Source organism: Chenopodium quinoa, unplaced genomic scaffold, assembly GCF_001683475.1.
Source record: "Chenopodium quinoa cultivar QQ74 unplaced genomic scaffold, ASM168347v1, whole genome shotgun sequence".
Lineage (NCBI taxonomy): Eukaryota > Viridiplantae > Streptophyta > Magnoliopsida > Caryophyllales > Amaranthaceae > Chenopodium > Chenopodium quinoa.
In genome coordinates this window covers 669,337-687,422 of record NW_018742552.1, presented here as the reverse complement: position 1 = coordinate 687,422, position 18,086 = coordinate 669,337, and positions in this window count along the sequence as shown.

Below are 18,086 nucleotides of genomic sequence, written 5' to 3'. Positions count from 1 at the left end.
AACCTTTAGCCTAACCCCGTTACAACCCTTAAAAGACCTCTTTGAGGTGTACACACACTTGTGCGAGGTTCGGTTAGAGCTATGTTCGGCCTGATTCCTAATGGATACGTAGGCAACCTCACATTGAGGTGCGGCCGTAATAAAAATGCATTTACTCATATTCACATTCATCATGATCATATCAAGGGATATCCGATGCTCATCCCTATCCATTTAGAGATATACTAAGGGGCTTGATCCCTACTTCATTAGCTTACCCAGCCTAAGAGTCACCATCATTTGGCTCTTCTCAAATTATTTTTTCCATACACTTAGCCTTTGCAGCCTAACTTGAGTGTCACTTTCACACACATCACAAATGTATAGCCAAATAATCCTTCCCTTAGGAACCCTTTGTCATGAAAACTTGATACAACCTTGAAGCATGCCTTGTCATCTTAAAATCATTCATCACTCATAATCATCATCGCCTCAAAAAGTTTGAAGTACTTAGCCTCCGTGCCTAAGTCACCCAAATATGTTTATCATCGAATCATCGATTGAGATAGTCTAGGATGCTACAATCCTTGCACCATGAGATACAACATCAACGCGCATACACTATTAAGCTCATTCAACATGCACCATCACTTGATTCATTCTTTTCATTCTTACATCTTGAGCAAGTTCAAAAACTTCATTTTTCACCAACACTCTACCTTTATTCATTTTCACGTCTTTCTTTTCGGGAAAAAATTGGTACCCTCCACAAAAAATGATGAAATTTTTTTTTTCTACATTTTCGAGTTGCACGAGCACAATCACCACACAATGCACACGCAAGTCATGCACATTGAGTCATCTCGTGTCACCACATCGAGTTGAGTCTACACACACGTGTCAAAACACATCGAGTTGATTTAAACACATTGAGTCGCACAATGAGTCAAGTACACCAAGTCTTGGGTAAACCTCAAGAAAATTACAAACTTGATCAAAGTTCTATAGTCCAAAATATAGATGCAGGTACACTGAGTCTCTAGCAGACGAACAACCTCTACAAAAGATTTGAGGCGATTTGATTGAGCGCAAATGAGCGAAAAGGCGTGAGCAACAGCAACGAAGCCGAACGAGCAGAATGAGTTTAAAAACTTTGATCTTGATTCTAGAGATGTGCGACGAAAACAACACAGCGCGATACACCCTAACGGGGCGCGACAGCACTGTTGTCGCGCGATGAAACTTGGCGTGGCACATCGGACTTGAGTTCATGTAGGTCGATTTGTTGGACGATAATTATTTACTCTAGCCTCGTGATGAGCAATTGATTCTTTCCAAAGTCTCGTGATGAGCAAATGATTCTTCTTTAGGCCTGGTGATGAGTAATTGATTTTTCTTGAAGCCTCGTGATGAGCAATTGATGAACAGAAGCCTCGTGATGAGCAGTTTACCAAAATCTTGATTTGATTGATGATCGGCCCGATTACTGTCACATTTGATTGATGATTGGAATGATGACAATCACATTATTGATTACTTATTGATTGAACCCACTTGAGTATTGGTTGAGTACATTTGAGTAGTGATTGATTATAATCACAAATTTCCTAAGATGGAAGATTCCTACAAAAATTGATTTGAGCTCAGTAAAATCTTGAAGAGTAAGGTTTTACAGTAGGAGACTATCACTTCCAAGGCATGAAGACGAGAAGATTTTGAAGACGGCTTAAAATGAAGTGGTTTTCGACAGCTCTCCCTGAGAATGAGGAGGTTGTCATCCTTGATTTGAGAAAATGGCTCAAGATGAAGTGGTCTTTGACAGCGCTCCCTGAGAATGAGGAGGTTGTCATCCTTGATTTGAGAAGATGGCACGAGGCGTATCGATATTCGACGGTGCTCCCTGAGAATGTGGAGGTTGTCAAACAAAACAACTTTGATTCGACAAGATGTCACCCAGAGACGTGTGCTCGGCAAACCCAGATACGCGTTTTCTTTAACTCCTTTGTTTGTAGAACTCACACTTTTTGCAGGTACCAGCGTTTAAAAGGAATGGTGTCTTCGAACAAGTGTATTATTCCAATAGAGGGTTCGAAATTAATTAGGGAAGCTAATTATTCAGTGAGGTCAAGTGATCAGAATGCCTAGCTGGAGCCACTTCCGATCAGTAATATTAATGTATAATTAATATTACAGCTTGCTCTTGATTGAACCCTTCGGGCCACACCCAATCATACGTGTAACCGAACCAAAGCGATGAATTAATTTGAAGGATTAAATGAGTCGATAGAGATTTTACGAACTAAGACGTCGGATTCTGAGCTTAGAGCTTCAAAGTTGAACGTCGAAAGTCGAATTGAATTTAGGAATTGACGAGACGAAAAAATTAGTTAAACAACAAGCCAACGCGCGTGAAAATCCTAGCCTCGCAATGACCTAGCCATACGAGGGCTAGGTGGGCTAGCATGGCTAGCCGAAGTCCTTGTCGCAAGGTGAGGCTTGGCCGTAAGCCCAGCATGCATTGCATGCATGGCTGGGCGAGCTGGCCAAGCAAACCATGCGGGCAAGGCAGGGCCAGGAAGGCCAGTCACACTATGCCGAGCTAGCTAGCAGCGCTAGCTCGCTAGCACAACAATCTAGTAGCGCTAGCAAGGCTAGCAGCTGTCAAGCTTGCTACACCTCGGTAGCTGCTGCTAGCACTAGTCGCTCAGCAACCCGCAAGCGCGCAAAGCTTGCTGGGCGTGCGAGCAACGCATGGGCCTCACTGGCTGGCCCATCCGAGCACAAGGGGCTGCCAACGTGGCGTGCCTTGTTGTTCAAGGATGAGCGGCCAGCTGGCCGGTTCCTATTAGGGCAAGTCATTTGGTGAGGAATGCCTTGGGGAGAAAGGGAAGGGTGGTCCTTCCCTTGTGGTCCTCACCTACTCCCTTTCTCTCCTTGTGACACTTGTTGTTTAATGATTGTTTTGCCTTTTTAATTTAATTTAGAATTAAATTAATTCATTCTTTTGGCATTTTACCAACTATCCCACATTGAAAGATGATGGGAAATCTTGGGAACAATTCCCTATAAATACCAAACATTAGGTATTGGGAATTTCACTTGAGTTTGTGAACTCTAAGGGATCTCCCAAAGTGTAAGAAAATTTTAGTTCGTAAATTCTAAGTAATTTTGGTTTAGCCCCGTCTAAGCTACGGGGTAGGGGCGGTAATTGAGGGTGTGAGACGTTGGAGGTCTTGCATTTACGGGGCTTGAAGTTTTCCAAGCCTGAGCTCAATAAGTGAGCGAAGCACGTGTCAAGGGTGAGCTTCTTTCTCTCTCTTATCTTTATGTGTTTGTGTTTTACTTATTTGCATGCCTTTTGTTATGTTGTAATTATTATGCATGCGATCCGGTTTTCAGGTTTTGTTTTCATGCGGTGTCGGACACCGCAAAACCCAACAAATTTAGGATCGCAGAACGTTCTAAATCATTCTCCGTCCCTATTAATCTACTTTGACTTTTGTTTTTGAAACTTACGTTTCTCCAAACTTAGTCAAAGTGGGGGCTTTTGTAGACACCAGATTGTGTCTCCCTAAAAACCAAACCTAGTGATGAGTACCTTTCACATCTTTGATTAACGAGTTTGGTAAAGAGTAGAAGAGTCTCGCAAAGTTCCCTTAAGCCTTGACCATATTTCTAACCTTACCTAAAATGTTTTAATCTAAAATCATTCATTTCGTGTCTTTAAACCCAAAATCATTCATTTCGTATCCTTAAAATCATTTATTTCGTGGCCAGACCTAAAAGATGTCCAAATAAGAATATTTTGGTCCATAATCCTGGTCCAATTATTGTTGAGTTGGATGGGGCTTCAAAAGAGCTTTCCAATGATATAATATAAGCCCAAATCCGACTTAAAATGAATAGGTTATGGCCAAAATACTAAACCGAGCCCAAAACCGAGCCATACCCACGACCTTATGATCATGTGGAGGGTCCAATGCCTTAGACCAATCCTAAACCAATTAGCATGTATTACAAAGAATCATCTACAAAGTTATTTTCAATCCTAAATCCATTATGATTCATTAGGAGCTTCTAGAATCCTCTAGAAAGTTCTAATTTATCCTTTTCCAGAAAGGTAAAGATTTAAGAATTTGACTTTGAATATTACATCTCTTTTTTTTATAATCCTAATCCCGTTCAAAATAGAAGACGTACGGATATTTCGTTAACCCACTTCTATTATAAATCAAACTCCGTACGAATTCTTATCTTTAGAAAACCATCGCAGGACGATAGGACCATCTAGCCGTGATAGTCCCATCGCGCCGCGATGGACTCTGTCGTGCTGCGATACTCCTATCACGCCGTGATAAAAAAAAGTTTTATTCTGATTCGAATTCTGATCTTTTTTTATTGCTTCGACTCTCTTTTTATTCTTATAAATAGAGGTCGTTTTCCACCATTTCAAATCAGGGACAACCACCATCAATCACTACTAGAAAAAAGGCAAATTTCGACAGACTGGTTCCAACGGACACAAAATTCCGTCGGAAAAAGCGAAATTTACGACGGATTTATGTTCCGTCAGATATTTCCGACGAATTCAACAAACCCGTCGAAAATCCGTCGGAAAATTTCGGGCTCCGTCGGAATATATGTGCTTTCTGACGGAATATTCCGTAGAAATATACAATTTCCGACAGATTTATAGTCCGTCGGAATATAATAAAAAAAAATTCTTTTAAAACCTTAAAATCCAGACCATTATATTTCTCCTCAGCTTTTCTCTTTCCCTCTCCGCCTCTTCCCTTCTCTTTCCCTCTCCTTTTTCCCCTTTCTCTTTCTCTCACCTCTTCTCTTTCCCTCTCCGGCTCTTCTCACTTTCTCAGTTACCAGATTTTTCTTTTTTCCCCTTTCTCTTTCTCTTTCTCTCTCCTCTTCTCTTTCGCCTCTCTCCTCTTCTCTTCTCTTTCTGGATCACCACCATAACTGCTTCACCTCCAGCCATGCATCACACCTTCAACAACCAGCTGCCGCTCAACAACAACATCAACAACCAGCCGTCGCGTCACCTCCAGCCAACTACAACATTAACACGGTTTTATATATTTCTTAGGTTGTAGATCTAGCTTTTTTTTCCCTTTTAAATTCTGATTTTAGTTAATTATCGATGTCATTGTAATGTTAATGTATAAATTTTGTTAAATATTTGTATATTTACATATTTCTTTGAATTGTTTTGGGTAATTTTCGTTGTTTTTTATGATAATTTTCGTTTTTTTTTTGGAATTTTTTTTTCTTTTTGGTTAAATTCTAGTGGTGGTTTCTGATTAGGGGATTTTTATCCGCCAATCACCGTCTGACAAGTGGACCAACCAGGTTCCGCCACGTGTCCTTCACGTAGGCCACTAGGAGCCTGCCACGTGTCAATCACAGATACGTCCTCTACGGACCAATCGAGGCACGCCACGTGTCCACCCATGCCAAATGGGAAAACCGGCCAACAAGGCCCAATCCTGTCTAGAGGCCCGGTCAGCCCTAGGTTTACCCTAAACCTAGAGAGTGGCACGCTTCTCAAGACTATAAATACTTAATTAATCCTCATTAAAGGGGATTAAGCAATTGAGAGGCAATGGATCAAGCAACTAATCTCACCTGAAGAACGGAACAGAACAGAAACATTACGGAACACTAATAACCGGCTAATCTCGCTAACAACGCAGATTACCAACACTAAACACTCTCACCTAGAGAGATCTTATTACTTTAATTTCTGTATTAATTACTCCTTAATCAGGTACTAACTTGACCGTTGGAGGCGGAGCTCTCAGGAGTCTCCGTTATTTTGCAGGTACAGGCGTCCGGTTCCAGTCTCGGAATTGTAACTCTCCCGCAGGACATCAGAAAACCCCGAAACATTTGGCGCCGTCTGTGGGGAGAGTACTTCAGAGATGGCATCCAAGTCTGTACCGACTCCTGAAGAGAGGCGTCCCCTAAACGACCCTCAAGTTCAGTCGGACCATGACACCGAAAGTGAATTTGAAGTTGAAACTCATACAGCTCCAGACGGGACCCTAAGGGCCCGACGTACCCGTCATACCGAAAGGAGGGAACGGGAGCATCTTCAAACAGGAAGCGAGCCAGCAGGCGCACCGCCTGCTCGGCAACAGCCGACTGATGGATCTGCTCCCATCACAAGGAACGAACTCATGACCTTCATGAGGGACTTCAAGGGAGAGATCCAAGAGTTGATCAACAAGAAGCCGCCTGCTTCAGTCAAGGAGCAGTCGGCCAAGAAACCTTCCACTTCACAGAAGAGGAAGCCAGTTCAAGGGCGAGAGGCGACTCCTCATCCTAAATCTAGGAAGCGGGAGCCACCTGCCCTTGATTTCACAAAATTCCGTTATCCTACAGGAAATAGGAAACCGGTTCGTCATATTCAGGCGGACGGGTCAAAGCAAACGTTCACAGATGCTCGGCTTCTGCTAGAGCAGAAGAAGAGTGACCGATTGTCAGAGTCGGCTTCTACTTCAAATTTTTAAGACAGTTTGCGAAATGCCTCGATGAGGCATACTCAGTCGTACCATGAGAGTCAGTCAGGCGGCACCTCCCGTCAGTCCGGCTTTCATAGTGCCCATGCGGTACCAAACTTACCATTTGTGCCGCAACAAAAGTATTTTATGCAGCCACCTCCATTTGGTGGACCTGCAGCAAAAAACGTCCAACCTATGGACTGGCAGCTACGGTTGCTTAGACTTGGTGAACAGCCGTCGGCCTTCTCCAAGGAAATTACTGAAGCCGCTCAGCCGGCCAAAGTAAAAAATGTACTAGTAGGCGCCTATGACGGCACTACTAACCCAGAAGACCATCTGATGGCATTCACCAACCTGATGTACCTTCAAGGGTTGGATGATCCCACTTGGTGCAAGTGTTTCCCAGCGACTCTCAAGGGAATCGCACAGCAATGGTTTGGCAACCTGCCGACTGGTTGTGTAAACAGCTTCAGGACGCTTGCTTACTTATTTGCCTCCAACTTCGCCATGAACATCCCTGCGAAGAAAACGACCCTTGATTTGGGAACAATTCAGCAGGGCGAGAAGGAGGGGCTTCGTTCTTACATCAGGCGGTTCAACCTGATGAGAATACAGATTCAAGGGTTACCGGATGAGGTAGCTTATACTGACTTTTTTAGAGGTCTCAAAGACGGGTCTACCTTCAAATTTGATTTAGTTCGAAAAAGGGTGGCGACTCTTCAAGAGGCCTTGATTGAAGCAGAAGCCTATATACAGGCGACTGATCTGTGTACAATAAAACAGTCGGATGGGAAAAGGTTCGACAAAAGAGAAGGACGACAGAAACAGTCGTCTAACAAAGATGAGAAAAGAAAAGAGGTCTGGGCGGCTGATTCCTCTAAACAGCCGGCCCAGAAAAAGAAAAAAGAATTCAAACCATACTCCCCAAAGTATGTGTTTAACAAGGATAACCAGTTTATCCTAAAAGAAATAAAGGGACGGTTCTCAATTGAGAAGCCGGTCCCCATGAAGGGTTCTGCAAACAACCGGAACCAAGATAAAATCTGTGCTTATCATGATGACGTTGGTCATCACACCAATGATTGCATCAGTCTCATGCGGTACCTAGACCGCCTGGCTGAGCAAGGTGATCTTGACACTTATGTCAAGAAATCTACGGGGAACACTTCCTCAAAAAAGCAGTCGGCCAAAAAGAATCAACAGGCCGACAGCTCCGATACAGATGATGCAGTCGTCTACACCATTGCAGGCGGCTTCTCAGGAGGCGGCCCCACTATTAGGGGCAACAAAGATAATATAAGGCGGTTAGATGTAAATTCCGTTCACCAAGAACGGCCGTCCAAATATACATTTCCTGAGATTGTCATCACTGAAGAGGATCTAGGAGGGGTAAGGGGCCGCATGACGACCCTCTCGTTATTGAATGTAAAGTGGCCAACCAGAGAGTTGGCCGAATCCTCATAGATACCGGGAGCTCCTCAGATCTCATCAGCAGCAAATGTCTGTCGAAACTGAAATATCAGACGGACTGCATACATCCGGCCTCCCACCCTTTAATAGGGTTTGGAGGAGGAGTCGTCCACCCACTGGGACGAGTAGATTTACCCATTCGCCTGGGCGAAAAAGGGGAAGGACGACACATGGTAGTCCGGTTCCTAGTAGTAGAGGAACTCTCGGCCTACAACATGATTCTGGGTCGACCAACCCTGAATAATTCCAAGGCTGTTATAATCCCGTCTCTTATGCTGCTCAAGTTTGAGAGGGATAATGGAACAGTCGGCTCCCTAAGGGGAGATTAGAGGATGGCCCGAGAGTGCTATCTCTCGGATGTCAAGCCCACTGTTATGGCCACTGGGTCAAGTGGAGAAAAAACAGACCTTGACAATGTCAAGGAGAGTGCGCCTGTTCAAGAAACAGGCGACAAAAAGAGAAAGGCGTCCCAGACAGAGTCCGCAAGAAAAGCAAGAAAATAGCAATCATTGGCAGAGGAGCGTCCGGATGAGTTCCGCCCTCAGCCGGCTGGTGAGCATACGGACCTGATCTTAGACGACTCACGTCCTGACCGAACAGTCAAAGTTGGGACGACTGCTCTGAGAAACCTTGGTGACGACTTTTACAACCTATTGAAAGAATACAAGGACATCTTTGCATTTGAAGTCCATGAAATGCCAGGCATTAGTCCTGATCTGGCAGTACATAAACTCGCTGTGGATCCGAAAAATAAGCCGGTACGGCAAAAGAAGCGGAACCATGGCGAAGAAAGAAGTCAGGCGGCAGCCGCCGAAGTTTAAAAATTACTTGATGCAGGGTTCATTCGGCAATGTTACTTCCCAGACTGGGTTGCAAATGTGGTACTTGTTAAAAAGCCGAATGGCACCTGGCGAATGTGTGTAGACTACACAGACTTAAACAAGGCGTGCCCCAAAGACAGTTACCCTCTGCCTAAAATTGATAATCTGGTCGACTCAACAGCCGGCCATGCCTTGATGAGTTTCATGGACGCCTATTCTGGTTTCCATCAAATTCCCTTATGGAAGAAAGATCAGGAGAAGACGGCCTTCGTCACTGATCAGGGGTTATACTGTTACACGGTCATGCCGTTTGGTCTTAAGAATGCCCCGGCTACCTTCCAACGAATGATAAACACTGTGTTCTTTGATCAGATTGGGAGAAACGTCGAGGCATATATTGATGATATGATTGTCAAGACTAAACTTCAGAAAGATCATCTGACGGACCTCCGAGAAACTTTCGCCACACTCAGGCGGCACCATGTCATGCTCAATCCCAAGAAATGTGTATTTGGAGTTGAGTCTGGGAAATTTCTCGGATTCCTTATCAATCAGAGAGGAATAGAGGCGAACCCTGAGAAGGTGCAGGCGGTCATTGACATGCAGTCGCCTCGTACCATCCGAGAGGTTCAGAAGTTAACAGGTTGTCTGGCGGCCTTGGGGAGATTCCTAAGCCGATCAGGCGACAAATGCCTATACTTTTTCCAGGCAATTAAGAAAAAGGCAAGGTTTGAATGGGGGCCGGATGCTGAGGCCGCCTTCCAGAGATTAAAAGTTCACTTGCATTCCTTGCCGAGGCTGGTCAGCCCTTTGCCCAAAGAGGATCTCTACATGTACATGGCCGTCTCTGATCATGCGTTAAGCGCTGTTCTCCTTGCTGAAAGGGACGGCTGTCAGCACCCGGTTTACTTTGTCAGCCACGTACTGAAAAATGCCGAGTTGAGGTATCCCCTAGTGGAGAAATTTGGTCTTGCACTCTTCATGGCTGTTAAAAAATTGAAGCCCTACTTTTTGGCACATGCAGTCGTCGTGTATACAGACCAACCTATCAAGCGGCCTCTTACCATCATGGAGTCGTCAGGACGAATGATCAAATGGGCCATAGAAATACAGAGCCTCGAAGTTACTTTCGAGCCTAGAAAAGCAGTGAAGGGGCAAGCCTTTGCTGACTTTATTGTAGAGATGACTCGTCCTCCTGACTCTCAAGTTCCAGACCAAGTATGGAAGGTATATGTGGACGGAAGCTCTACTTCAAATGGTTGTGGAGCAGGCGTCGTATGTCAATCTCCAGAGGGCGACAGGTTCGAGTATGCTCTACGCTTCAGTTTTCAGGCTTCAAACAATGAGGCGGAATATGAAGCTTTACTAGCCGGGATCCGCATGTGCAAGGCGGCAGGGGCAAGAAAAATAGACGCCTGTTCTGATTCACAATTGATAGTGAGTCAGTACAATGGCGAATACGAAGCAACCCATCCGGCCATGATCAAGTATTTACAGGCGGTCCGACAAGCAGTCGGCTCCCTTGAGGATTTCCATCTGATCCAAGTGCCGAGATCAGAAAACAACCAGGCGGATGCACTGTCAAAATTAGCATCATCCGCCTCCTCCGATACTCCTCGAATTGTTTTTTGGGAAGTAATGGAGAAGAGAAGCATCGAGGAAAACCCTATTGGAATCCTAGACAGAAGCTCAACCTGGATGGATTCAATCAGGGCATATCTGACAAACGGTACACTGCCGGATGATCCTCAACAGGCGGCAGCACTGAAAAAACGAGCCACCTGTTTTGAAATGATTAAGGGAGAACTTCACAAGAGGGGGTACCTTCAACCCTTCTTAAAGTGTGTTACTCCTGAAAAGGGACGAGAGATACTAGATGATCTTCACTCTGGTTACTGTGCTTCTCATATAGGTGGTAGGATGCTTGCTCAAAGGGCAAGGCGGCAGGGCTACTTTTGGCCTACTTTGGAAGCAGATGCAATGGAGATGGTGAAAAAATGTGACAAGTGCCAAAGGTTTGGCAAATTAATTCACCGTCCGGCTACTGACCTCACTACCATTCACAGCCCACTACCGTTTGCTAAGTGGGGCATGGACATTCTGGGTCCATATACGCCTGCTACAGGCGGCAGAAGGTACATACTTGTTGCCGTTGACTACTTCACTAAATGGGTAGAGGCGGAGGCTGTAAAGGGAATCAAGACGAAAGATGTAATTTCATTCATTTGGAAAAACGTCATCACTCGGTTCGGGGTTCCCATGTCTATGGTTTTTGATAATGGTCCCCAATTTGAGACGCCTGTTCTCAAAAGCTGGTTGGGAGACCAAGGAATTGCACACTACTTTGCATCTGTCGGCCGTCCACAAGCAAACGGCCAGGTAGAAGCCTTTAATAAAATCATCTCAGACGGTCTCAAGAAAAAGATTGAACGAGCAGGCGGCCTATGGGCGGATGAACTACCGCATGTTCTCTGGGCCATTAGGACGACTGAAAAAGGGGCGACTGGAGAAACTCCATTCCTCCTAACTTATGGTGCGGAAGCTGTTCTTCCAATAGAACACTACGAGCCGACTCTTCGAGTAATGCTATATGACGAAGAGGCAAACTGGGCAGCCATGCGCCTGGCATTAGACTCACTTCCTGAAAAGAGGGGCAATGCTGTTTTGCGCCATGAGATCTATCGCCTGAGAATGACTAGATCATACAACAAAAAAGTACACAGGCGTCCACTCAAAGTAGGGGACTTTGTACTTAGAAAAATGGAAGCAGTTGGTAGGGCTAATGAGTCTGGCAAACTAACTCCCAACTGGGAAGGACCCTACCAAATCTATGAGGAAGTCAGGGACGGTACCTACCGTCTGGAAACACCAGACGGACAACCGTTGCCTCGAACTTGGAATGTAGATAATCTTAAAAAATATTTCTTCTGAATGATGTAAAGTAAAGAGCTACTTAATAAAGTTTGCACTTACTATTCAATTTTGTATTACGAGGGGCATGCCGTCTGTACCTTTACAGTCGGCTACTCTCCATTGAGTTTCACTTTCAGAGGGGCATGCCGTCTGAAACTTTACAGTCGGCTACTCTCCATTGAGTATTTTACTCACAATACTTAGCTAAAAAGATTAGGGCCTGGCCGACCCTGTGCCTAACAGGCGGCTACCCTTCTTTTACTTAGCACCTACGTTCACCAAGAACTTACCAAGGCTCCGGCCGAATGATCAGACCAGGCGCCAAGCCAACTGATCAAATCTACAAAACTAATACGACCTGTCCCAACATCATAGCAGGCGTCCGACGGCATCCCTCCGGATGAAATTCGTCGCAGAGAGCAGCTCCCTTTTGGGTGGAACATTGTTCTATAAACGAATTACACGGCACCTATACGACTGTCCCCAAGGGCAACCACGTAGCCGTTTTTGAGACAAGGATAACTCTATCACTAACCAAACCAGTGGTAGCAGTTGACATCTGAGTCAGATGACCGCCTGTATTACTTGGGATAAATGCAGGGGGTACCTATTGAGTTAATAGCCAACAAACATTGGCGAATCAAGGGGTCTAGCCGGCCTACGCCGCCTGGTACCTCTACTTCTCAAACAAAAGTGACGGCGACTGAGTAGCTCCAACGTTAACTCATAGTCACTCCTTCAAATTTGGTATGGAACCTAAAAGGTTTGAGTCGTCCGCCTGTTTTAAACAAACAAGGGCACTCAAACCCCTATTCCTACTAGGTAACCTATTGAGTTAATAGCCAACAAACATTGGCAAACCCCTATTCCTACGCCGCCTGGTACCTCTACTATTCAATCTAGAGTGTGACGAAGACTAAGTAACTCCTATGTTAACTTAATAGTCACTCAAACTTAGTATGGAGCCTAAAAGGTATGAGTCGTCCGCCTGTTTTTAACAAACAGGGACTCTCAACCACTACTCTTGCTAGGTTAACAAATTACGAGTTAAAAGCTAACATTGGCAATAAAGGGAAACAACCGGTACCCGCCGCTTGTTATCCTACTTACTTAATTCCTTGGCGACTAGGTAATACTATTTACTTGGTCAGACCACTTTCCTACTTGGTTAAAATTACAAAAAGACAGGCACGTCTGCCTAAAAAGGATCCAAACAAAATAGTTCGAATACCGATTGAATAAATGGCCGACTGATCGTCTATCCTGGAAACAGACAACCAGTCGTCCAGGGGCATAGGCGGCGTACTTACTATTTGTACCTGTCTGCAACGTTCGGCCATGTACAACAGTCGGTCTAGTGAACAATGGGATATTAGATATGGAATACTTAGACAAATTTGAAGCAAAACAAAAATTTGATTAAAAATAAGCCGGTCATTAAAGACCAGCAAAATATTCAAAGCCCCGGCCCCCTGGCCGGGTAAAGACAAAGTAAACGGCACGCAGGCCGTGGAAAAAATACATTAAGCTTAAGAAGGGGGCAGTTCAGTATTAGCAGCTGCCGCCTGGTCAGCACTCTTCTTGCTGGACTCGGCTTCAGCTGCATCCTCTTTTGATGCCTTACCCCCAAGTGGCACAAGCGCCACAACCGGCTCTTCCTCCTCCTCCAACGCATCTCCCAACGCCTCTTCTTCAGCAGCCGCCAGGATCTCTTGATTATATGTTTCCGAACACTGGCGGTACGTTCTTTCCCATGAGGCAAAGTCGGCATTGGGGAACAGGCGGCCCCAGGTCATGCGCTGGATTTGAGCGGAGTCTTCCACCATCTCCCGGACGAGCTCTTTCTTCTCTTGCTCAGCCTTTTCCGAGAGCTCTTGGGTAAGACTCTTCTCTTGGCTCACCAGGCGTTCTTTTACGTTGGCCAAGGATTTCTCCATGGCTTCGTAAGAGTGCATTTTTTGGCGAAGAGGTTTCAGCTCGGCCTTAAGATTTGTGATGGTCGCCTCCAGCTCGTCATTCTTCTTCTGGGCCGCCTCTAACTGAGCCCGAACAGCGGCGGTAGCCTGCGCCTGATAATAAAGAATATCAATGGTCAGTACTTCATTTTGGGCAATTTGAAACATTGCCTTATCACAGTTGGAGGCGGCCATAGCTTTTGCAGCCTTTACCTCTTTGTTTTTTCCGATCAATCGGCTTGCGAAGGCTGTTAACTCGGAGCAGGGCCTAAGTAAAAAAAAAAAAAAGGCGTTAGTTTCCAAACAAAAAAGATAACAGGCGTCCTGGAACTCAAATACTCAAAAATATGCTAATTATACCTCAGCAAGGACCCCTGCAATCCCATCAAGGTCAAGGGTGCCGGCACCCCTGACCGCCTCCCTTTCAGATGGAGGAACTACTTTGATCATGGACTTGGCTACCTCAACCAAGTCAAGCCCCTGAGGGCCGGCTGCATCAAGCGTAAAAAAGCAAGTTAGACCTAGTCAAGAAGGAAGCAAGTGTAAAAATTTTTACAAGTAATTGTCCATACTTCTAGGCGGCCCCGCCGGGGTTTTAGAAGAAGTGGCCGGCTGCTTCTCAGCCGCCACTGTTTTCCTGGAAGACCCAGGAGAGCTTGCAACAGTCGTCCTCCGGGCCTTGTGGTCCGGCTGTTGCGAGGAAGAAGCTCTTGGAGTGCCCGACTGAAAATAAAAAGAGTTAGTATATGCATAAGACAACTCTTAAAAGAGGAAGAGTTTTCGAAGCCTACCAAGGGTGCCCCCTTGTTGGGGGAGTCGGTACAAGACTGTTGCATGAGAGAGGCCCGCAACATGGCCGCCGCAGTCTTGGATGCTGTTATTTTACTCATGGCGTCAGCTGCAAAAAATAAACAGCAAAGTTAGTAAAATCCCAAGTAAACAAAGTGTGAAAAAACAGAGTATTTGACAGGCCGGCTACCTCTAGAGCACCGACTGCTGAGGCCATAGGCGGCCAAAAAGTACTCGTCATAGAGCCACTTGAAGCTCGGGACGCAGTTTAGGGGTACTTGCTCTCGTACCCCTGAAGTAGAGTTCACCCTAGTCTCTACTTTGAAGAGTCCTTTGTCTAGGATCTCTTTTTTAGCCTTTGGGGGAACAGGGGGCATGCTGCGGCCGCCTGCGAGAAGAGGCGGATCCCTATTCCACTTGTTAAAGCGTTGGTTCAGCTCCGTGTCTGAACCCTCGATGATAAGGAAGGTGTTCCGCCAATCCTTCCATTTGTTCGCCTTACCTCTCGTCATGAGGTAACCCCTATGGCTTGTTAATTGATACCAGCCGGTACCTCCCGACTTAGGGGTCCGGCTGAGATAGTTCATGTGGGCGAAAGCCTCAAAGTTTGGCTCCACCCCGTACATTTCGCACCCGGCCACATAGCCGAGTACGTTTACCCAAGAGTTGGGGGCTAACTGCCATAACCCCAAATCTTACCCATCTAAAATCCGCTGAACAGCCGGATGTAATGGGAAGCGCAGTCCAGCTTTGATGGCCGCCACATAGCAGCCAAAGCAGCCGTCATCATAGCTGGTACCAGCCGGCCAGACGACAGTGTCTTCTGGATCCGGCACGAACAGTAAAAATTCCGGGCCCATTCTGTGGTTAGCTATAAAGCTCTCCACTTTGTCTTGCATGGTTGCGATCCGGCCCCGGGGTACCGTGCAGTAGTAAGGGGTGTTTTCCTCTCTGAAAGAGGCGGACGGCTCCGCCCAATTGTCCCCCTTCTCAACTGCATGAGAAAGCCTCGCCTCTTGTAGGCGGCTGTTTCTTTCTTCTGAGCCTGGAGAATTGTGGCCAGAAGAGCTGGACTCGGACTCGTCCTCTGACGAGTCCGAAGAGGACGACTCCTCCCCTCTCCCAGAGGGGCCCGCCTCCTCTCCCTTAGAAGGAGCAGGAGGAAAATTAGACATATCAACGGTCAAATGGGAAGGGACCACCTTGACCCCTCTCTCAGAACTGTCGGCTTGGCAGTCGCCTCGTTTCACTTCTACATCTGGCGCCTGGTCAGATGTTTCACTAATGAGCACCCTTTGGGAGGAGCCGTCCGAGTTTGAGATCATAGCAGTCTTTTTTGTTCTGGCCATCACGTTCTGCATAGACACAGATACAGTCGGACTTTGTATAAAGGGCAAAGATGGGTCCAGAAAAGGGCAGGCGGCACTCCTAGTCCTAGTTTCAGCCGTCCCCGGTGACCGGCTGATCACTAACTTAGGTCGTGTCGTGTGCTTCCGTGGTGCCATTTCAAAAAACAAAAAGAAAATTAAGAGTAAGAGAACTGAGTTACCTGAACGAGTGACGGTTGATGAAGTTCTGGAAATCCGGTGCAGTCGGCTTGTCAGAACAGGCGGTAGGCAGAAAAGGTCCGAAATGTCAGAGCAAGTTCAGGGGTCCGAATGTTTCTCGCAAAGTTCTCAAATGTGAAAATGACCGAAGTCAGCACTTCCTTATATAGGCAAAGTGAGAAGGCAAAGGGTCGCTTCCAAATTCAAAATTTGGGCGGGAAAATCTCTCGGCGGTTTGCAAGGTGACACCTGTAGCAGGTCGTCGCCTGTCACCGTGCGACACCTGTCACAGGCGACACGTGACCAGTCACGTGCCACCTGTGAGGGGCAAATGATTAGGGGATTTTTATCCGCCAATCACCGTCTGACAAGTGGACCAACCAGGTTCCGTCACGTGTCCTTCACGTAGGCCACTAGGAGCCTGCCACGTGTCAATCACAGATACGTCCTCTACGGACCAATCGAGGCACGCCACGTGTCCACCCATGCCAAATGGGAAAACCGGCCAACAAGGCCCAATCCTGTCTAGAGGCCCGGTCAGCCCTAGGTTTACCCTAAACCTAGAGAGTGGCACGCTACTCAAGACTATAAATACTTAATTAATCCTCATTAAAGGGGATTAAGCAATTGAGAGGCAATGGATCAAGCAACTAATCTCACCTGAAGAACGGAACAGAACAGAAACATTACGGAACACTAATAACCGGCTAATCTCGCTAACAACGCAGATTACCAGCACTAAACACTCTCACCTAGAGAGATCTTATTACTTTAATTTCCGTATTAATTACTCCTTAATCAGGTACTAACTTGACCGTTGGAGGCGAAGCTCTCAGGAGTCTCCGTTATTTTGCAGGTACAGGCGTCCGGTTCCAGTCTCGGAATTGTAACTCTCCCGCAGGACATCAGAAAACCCCGAAACAGTTTCGGTCTAGTGTGGGTGGGGTTTTGGTTGGGATGGTTTCGGTTTGGTGTGGGTAGGGTTTTAGTTGGGGTGGTTTCAGTAGGTGTGGGTGGGCTTTTGGTTGGGGTGGTTTCGAATTGGTGTGGGTGGGGTTTTGGTTGGGGTGGTGGGTCTATTGGTAGTGGGTGAATTGTGGTGTTGGTGGTGTTTTTGGTGATAAGGGTTGGGATTTGGTTTAGGTGGGGGTTTTGGTGGGTGGTGAGGTAGGTTAGGGTTGGTAGGGTCTGGTGGGTTAGGGTTAGGTGGGTTAAGGTGGTGGGTCTGTTGGGTTAAGGGTTAGGTGGGTTACGGTGGTGGGCCTGGTGGGTTAGGGTTAGGTGGGTTAAGGTGGTGGGTTACGGTGGTGGGTTACGGTGGTGGGTCTGGTGGGTTAGGGTGAGGTGGTTTTTTATTTTTTTTGTTCAGCATTTTCCAACGGAATTTCCGCCAGAAATTTCCGACGGAATTGAGTCCGTCGGAAGTTTCCGACGGACCTTTCCGGTGCTGGAAAACCTTTTCCGACGACTGAATTCCGTCGGAAAAGGTCGTTTTTCCTACAAAACATTTTCCGACAACCAATTCCGGCGGAAATTCCGTCGGAAACACGTTTTCCAACGGAAAACAGGGTGTTTTCGACGGAATTTTTCCGTCGAAAATGGGTTGTTTTCTAGTAGTGAATAAGCCTTAGCTAGTATCCATCAACAATCACCTCAATCATCATAATCATCTCTTCTCTCTCTTGATCCCCATGTTCTTAGCCTTAGCCTAAACACTTTCTTGATACTCTCCTAAATCAAACAAAATACCTCCTTTCCGAGACTTGAATACTCCAAGCCATAGTCGATATTACCTTCGACCTCGACGTGAAAGGTTGATAGTTCTGAGGGTTTGGTCCCAAATGTATACTTCAATTCTTATTTAATTGAGTTTATTATTTACTTTATTAATTAACTTTCTTGAAGTTTATTAACGTGTGTATTGTTTTAATAGGAAGAAGGTTGAGGCATCAAAATAAGTAAGTAATGCTTAGAATATTACTTTAATTCCTAGTATCATGTTAGGATGTTGATTATGATTTTTAGTATCATGTTTTTAGGATAAAGCTTTGATTTTATTATTAGTGACATGCTAGGATTTGTTATTAATCTGAT